The 6,000-nt window shown below is 35.0% G+C and overlaps 1 non-coding gene across 1 annotated transcript; it reads right to left on the reverse strand.

Moving 5' to 3' along the window:
• Window positions 1–2,769: 2,769 nt before the first annotated feature.
• Window positions 2,770–2,877, reverse strand: LOC112715193 (small nucleolar RNA R71). Its single transcript, XR_003159521.1, has one exon. It is a non-coding gene; the product is annotated as a small nucleolar RNA R71 (small nucleolar RNA).
• Between the last annotated feature and the right edge of the window lie 3,123 nt (window positions 2,878–6,000).

Below are 6,000 nucleotides of genomic sequence, written 5' to 3' on the forward strand. Positions count from 1 at the left end.
TCTTTGTGGTATAAGCTAGAATCTATTGGCAGCATTCTTGAGATCTGGAAAGTCTAAACCTTGTATGTGGTATTCCGAGTAGGATCTGGGATGGGATGACTGTGACGAGCTTCAAACTCGCGACTGTAGGGCGTGGTGACAGACGCAAAAGGATAGTAAATCCTATTCCTACATGATCGAGAACCAACAGCTGATTAGCCATGCGGGAAACCGTAGAGGACCTTTTTCACTGAGAGGATGGGAAGTAGCCATTGACAACGGTGAGACCCTACATACAGCTTGCCATAGAAAGGAGTATGAAGGATTGGATGAAGGCAGTAGGAAAGCAGAGATTCAAGAGGGATAAAGCATCCCCAAACACTTATCTGAAATTCCCACCAATGATTTACATAAGTATCTCTATCTTTATTTTACGTTCTATTTATATTTTAATTATTAAAACTCCATAATCATTTGAATCCGCCTGACTGAGATTTACAAGGTGACCATAGCTTGCTTAACGCCGACAATCTCCGTGGGATCGACCCTTACTCACGTAAGGTTTATTACTTGGATGACCCAGTGCACTTGCTGGTTAGTTGTGCGAAGTTGTGAAAAAGAGTGATATTACAATTGTGCGTACCAAGTTGTTGGCGCCATTAAGATCACAATTTCGTGCACCAAGTTTTTGGCGCCGATGCCGGAGATTGTTCGAGTTTGGACAACTGACGGTTCATCTTGTTGCTCAGATTAGGTAATTTTCTTCTTCTTTCAACTTTTATTTTATTCTCAAAAAGTTTTCAAAAATCTTTCAAATTTTTTTTATTTTCGTTTTTCTAAAAATAATTCTCAAAAAATCCAAAAAAAATTTATAAAATCATAAAAACCAAAAATATTTTGTGTTTCTTGTTTGAGTCTAGAGTCAATTTTTAAGTTTGGTGTCAATTGCATATTTTTATTTTGCTCAAAATTTTTCGAAAACTCATGCATGGTGTTCTTCATGATCTTCAAGTTGTTCTTGGTAAGTCTTCTTGTTTGATCTTCATATTTTCTTGCTTTGTGTCTTTTCTTGTTTTTCATATGCATTTTTAGTTTGTTAGTGTCTAAACATGAAAAATTTCTAAGTTTGGTGTCTTGCATGTTTTTCTTTTCTTGAAAGTTTTTCAAAAATAAGTCTTGATGTTCATCTTGATCTTCAAAGTATTCTTGGTGTTCATCTTGACATTCATAGTGTTCTTGCATGTTTTCTTTGTTTTGATCCAAAATTTTTATGTTTTGAGTCATTTTTGTGTTTTTCTCTCTCCTCATTAAAAATTTAAAAATAAAAAAATATCTTTTCCTTATTTTACTCATAAATTTCAAAATCTTTAGGTTGACTTAGTCAAAAATTTTTAAAATAAGTTGTTTCTTGTTAGTTAAGTCAAGATTTCATTTTTAAAATTCTTATCTTTTCAAATCTTTTTCAAAAATCAAATCTTTTTCATTTTCTCTTAATATTTTCAAAAATTTTAAAAATTGTTTTTCAAAATCTTTTTCTTAATTTCATTTCAAATTTTCGAAAACTTTACTAACAATTAATGCGATTGATTAAAAAATTTGAAGTTTGTTACTTTCTTGTTAAGAAAGGTTCAATCTTTAAATTCTAGAATCATATCTTTTAGTTTCTTGTTAGTCAAGTAATCAATTTTAATTTCAAAAATCAAATCTTTCTAAATTTCTTTTTCAAATCTTTTTTAAAATAAATTTCAATCATATCTTTTTAATCATATCTTTTTCAAACTTTGATTTCAAAAATCTTTTCTAACTTCCTATCTTTTCAAAATTGATTTTCAAATCTTTTTCAACTAACTAATTGACTTTTTTGTTTCTTTTACTATTTCTTATCTTTTTCAAAACCACCTAACTACTTTTCTCTTTCTAATTTTTGAAAATCATCTTCCTCTTTTTCAAAATTCTATTAATTAACTAAATTGTTTCAAATTTTAATTTTAATTTTATTTCTTCTCTTAATTTTCGAAAATCACTAACCATTTTTCAAAAACAATTTTTGAATTCTCTCTCTCTCTCATCTCCTTCTATTTATTTATTTATCTACTAACACTTCTCTTCTACTCATAATTTGAACCCTCTTCTCTTCTCTCTGTGTTCGAATTTTTCTTCTTCTATTCTTTTCTTCTTCTACTCACATAAAGGAATCTCTATACTGTGACATAGAGGATTCCTCTTCTTTTCTGTTATCTTCTTTTTCATATGAGCAGGAGCAAGGACAAGAACATTCTTATTGAAGCAGATCCAGATACTGAAACGACTCTGAAGAGGAAGCTAAGAGAAGCTAAAACACAACACTCTAAAGAGGACTTTACTAAAATTTTTGATAAAGAAGTAGAGATGGCCGAACCCAATAATAATGGTGGAGGTGCAAGGAAGATGCTTGGTGACTTTACTGCACCAAATTCCAACTTTTATGGAAGAAGCATCTCAATCCCTGCCATTGGAGCAAACAATTTTGAGCAAAAGTCTCAATTAGTTTCTCTGATGCAACAGAATTGCAAGTTTTATGGACTTCCATCAGAAGATCCTTTTTAGTTCTTAACTGAATTCTTGTAGATCTGTGATACTGTTAAGACCAATGGGGTTGATCTCGAGGCCTACAGGCTTATGCTTTTCCCTTTTGCTGTAAGAGACAGAGCTAGAGTATGGTTGGACTCTCAACCTAAAGATAACCTGAACTCTTGGGATAAGCTGGTCACGACTTTCTTAGCTAAGTTCTTTCCTCCTCAAAAGCTGAGTAAGCTTAGAGTGGATATTCAAACCTTCAGACAGAAAGAAGGTGAATCCCTCTTTGAAGCTTGGGAGAGATACAAGCAACTGACTAAAAAGTGTCCTTCTGACATGCTTTCATAATGGACCATCCTGGATATATTCTATGATGGTCTATCCGAATTATCTAAGATGTCATTGGACCATTCTACAGGTGGATCTATTCACCTAAAGAAAATGCCTGTGGAAGCTCAGAAACTCATTGACATGGTTGCAAATAACCAATTCATGTACACTTCTTAAAGGAATCCTATGAATAATGGGACGCCTCAGAGGAAGGAAGTTCTTGAAATTGATGCTCTGAATGCCATATTGGCTCAGAACAAAATGTTGACTCAACAAGTCAACATGATTTCTCAGAGTCTGAATGGATTGCAAAATGCATCCAATAGTACTAAAGAAGCATCTTCTAAAGAAGAAGCTTATGATCCTGAGAACCCTGCAATGGCAGAGGTGAATTACATGGGTGAAGCCTATGGAAACACTTATAATCCCTCATGGAGAAATCATCCAAATTTCTCATGGAAGGATCAACAAAAGCCTTAACTAGGCTTTAATAATGGTGGAAGAAACAGGTTTAGCAATAGCAAGCCTTTTCCATCATCCTCTTAGCAACAGACAGAGAATTTTGAGCATAGCCCCTCTAGCTTAGCAAACATAGTCTCTGATCTATCTAAGGCCACTCTAAGTTTCATGAATGAAACAAGGTCCTCCATTAAAAATTTGGAGGCACAAGTGGGCCAGCTGAGTAAAAAATCACTAAAACTCCTCCTAGTACTCTGATGTGTGGAAAATGATCAAAGACAAAACTCACCGGCAAGTGTATTGGGTCACATCAAGTAATAATAACTCACATGAGTGAGGTCGATCCCACAGGGATTGAAGGATTGAGCAATTTTAGTTTAGTGGTTGATTTAGTCAAGCAAACAAGAGTTAATTTGAGTGATTTGTGATTGACAGAAGCTAAATTGCATGAATTATAAAGGGAGAGGGAAAAATTGTAGTAAATTAAAGAGCTAAAGAATTTAAAGTGTTGAATCTTAAAGAACAAGTAAAGTGAATGACAGTAACTTAAAGTGTAAGAAATGTAAATTACAGAAGCTTAGAATGCAAGAAATGTAAATTGCTTGAATGTAAAAGGGAATTGGGAGCTGGGATTGCAGAACTTAAACAAAGGAAAGTAAATTGCAAAAGACAGAAAAATAAGAGAAGAATTAAACTGAAGTAAATCTCAAAAAGAAAAGTGATTAGGCTTGAAGCAGCCTTAACAGAGGAACAGAAAAGAAATTTCAGATCTCAGGGGTCAAGAGACTAGAAAACCAAGTCTAGATCTCACTACCTTCCTTGATCCAATTCAGAAAATTATTCAAAGAAAAAGGAAAGATGAAAATTGGTAAGGAGGAACTCAAATTCTTGAATTATGCAGCAAATTAAACAGAGAGATCTTAAGAGGAGAGTGAGAGAATTTCCTCAATTCTTCACACTTAAGACCCAAGCAAAACTTTCCAGGAAAGAAAACAGGAATGCCCAATGGAAGAGAACTCAATTCTCCTTCCAATTCAAGCAGAAGTTCCCAAAAGAGCAAGCAGAATTCAAAACAAAAAACAAAATGATCCAATTCTCCAATTACAATTTCAAAAAAATCAAAGAGTGAAAGTAAAAAAAGTAAAAAAAAGTCCTTTCTACATCTAACTAACACCTATTTATACACTTCCTAATTTGGATCTAAGAAATTGGGTGGGCTTTTAAATTTCGTGAAGAAATGAATTAATTTGGATTTTTGGGTGAATTTTGGGCCATGGTGCACCTCCCAGGGGAAAGCTCGGCTCTTGGCAAGAGCTTTGGTCAAGAGCTTCGGTTCCCTTCCTTGCTAAAGTGTGCGCACGGTCCTCCCTTGTGACAAGAGAACAAAGCTCTTTGCAAGACCTTTAAAATCTTGGCAAGAGCTTTACTTGTCCTTGAGGTCCATGGTTCAAGTCTTGGGTGGAGCACTTGTGGAGCTAATTTTCTTGGCATAAGAGTAGCGCCCAAAGTTTCTCTTCCTTGAGGTTCCATGTTCGATCCTTGGTGAGGGAAGTTGCTGGCCATTTTCCTTGGCAAGTGAGTGGCACACAAGGCCTTGCTTCCTTGATGCTCCCTATTCGAACCTTGCTGAATGAAAATAAGCCAATTTTGGCTTGTTTTCCCTTGTGGAATAGCGCTGCCCCTTTCCCTTTGGTCATGGGTTCAAGCCTTGGTGAGTGCATTGTTGAGCTTTTTCTCCTTGACTTTTCCCTTGGAATGCCCGAAAAAGCTCTTGGACAAAGCTCTTGGCAAAAGCTTTGCATGTGAGCTTGCCTTGCTTCCTTCTTCCATGTGCTTTTGATAAAGCTCTTAGCAAGAGCTTTAAGCTCTTGGCAAGAGCTTGGCCTTTGAATTTTTGAAGGAAAGCTCTCCACAAGAGCTTTAAGCTCTTGGCAAGAGCTTTGTGCCCTTGTTCCTTGAATGCAGCCGCGCTTTTCTTCCTTGTGCCACACTTTCTTTCTTTGCTTAGATCATGCTCCTTAGGCTACGCTTTTCTTATTTTTTCTTTTCTTCACCTACAATTAATTAAAACAACCAATCAAAGTATCACACAATTCACAAAGCTTAAAATTCATTTAAAAACAATTTAATTTTAGCTTAAACTTCATGATTTTGTTTCAATTAAAGGGTGGTTGATTGATTCAAAGAAACCATGAAATTCCACTCCAAATTACTTACTTACAGTGCAAGAAAGTGCATAAAAACTAATGAAACAAGTGAAAAATGCTTGCAAAACTAGCATATGACGACTTGTCATCACAACACCAAACTTAAATCTTGCTTGTCCCCAAGGAAGCATAAAAAATAAGAGGGAATGTAATGAAATAGAGAAGTATGCATATCCTTATTAAGCACATAGTTGAACTTGGTTCATGGAATTTTTATGCAGACAATGGTGGTTCAATTATTATTTGCTGTTACATAAGAAATGCTTCCTCAAAGAATCACTTAAGCTTGCTGCTATAAGGCTTTACTTTTGCTTGTTCCCTTGCTCATTTTCTTTCTTTGTTTTGCTCAAAGAGCTTATTATTTATTGAAGGCTTGGTGTCAAATGTTGCTGCAGCCTTTGGCTTAATTTTGCTCAACATTCCTTCACCACAAACACATGGCTCACCCTTTTCTTCCTAGGATCATTGA

Source organism: Arachis hypogaea, chromosome 1 (genome assembly GCF_003086295.3).
Source record: "Arachis hypogaea cultivar Tifrunner chromosome 1, arahy.Tifrunner.gnm2.J5K5, whole genome shotgun sequence".
NCBI classification, from domain to species: domain Eukaryota; kingdom Viridiplantae; phylum Streptophyta; class Magnoliopsida; order Fabales; family Fabaceae; genus Arachis; species Arachis hypogaea.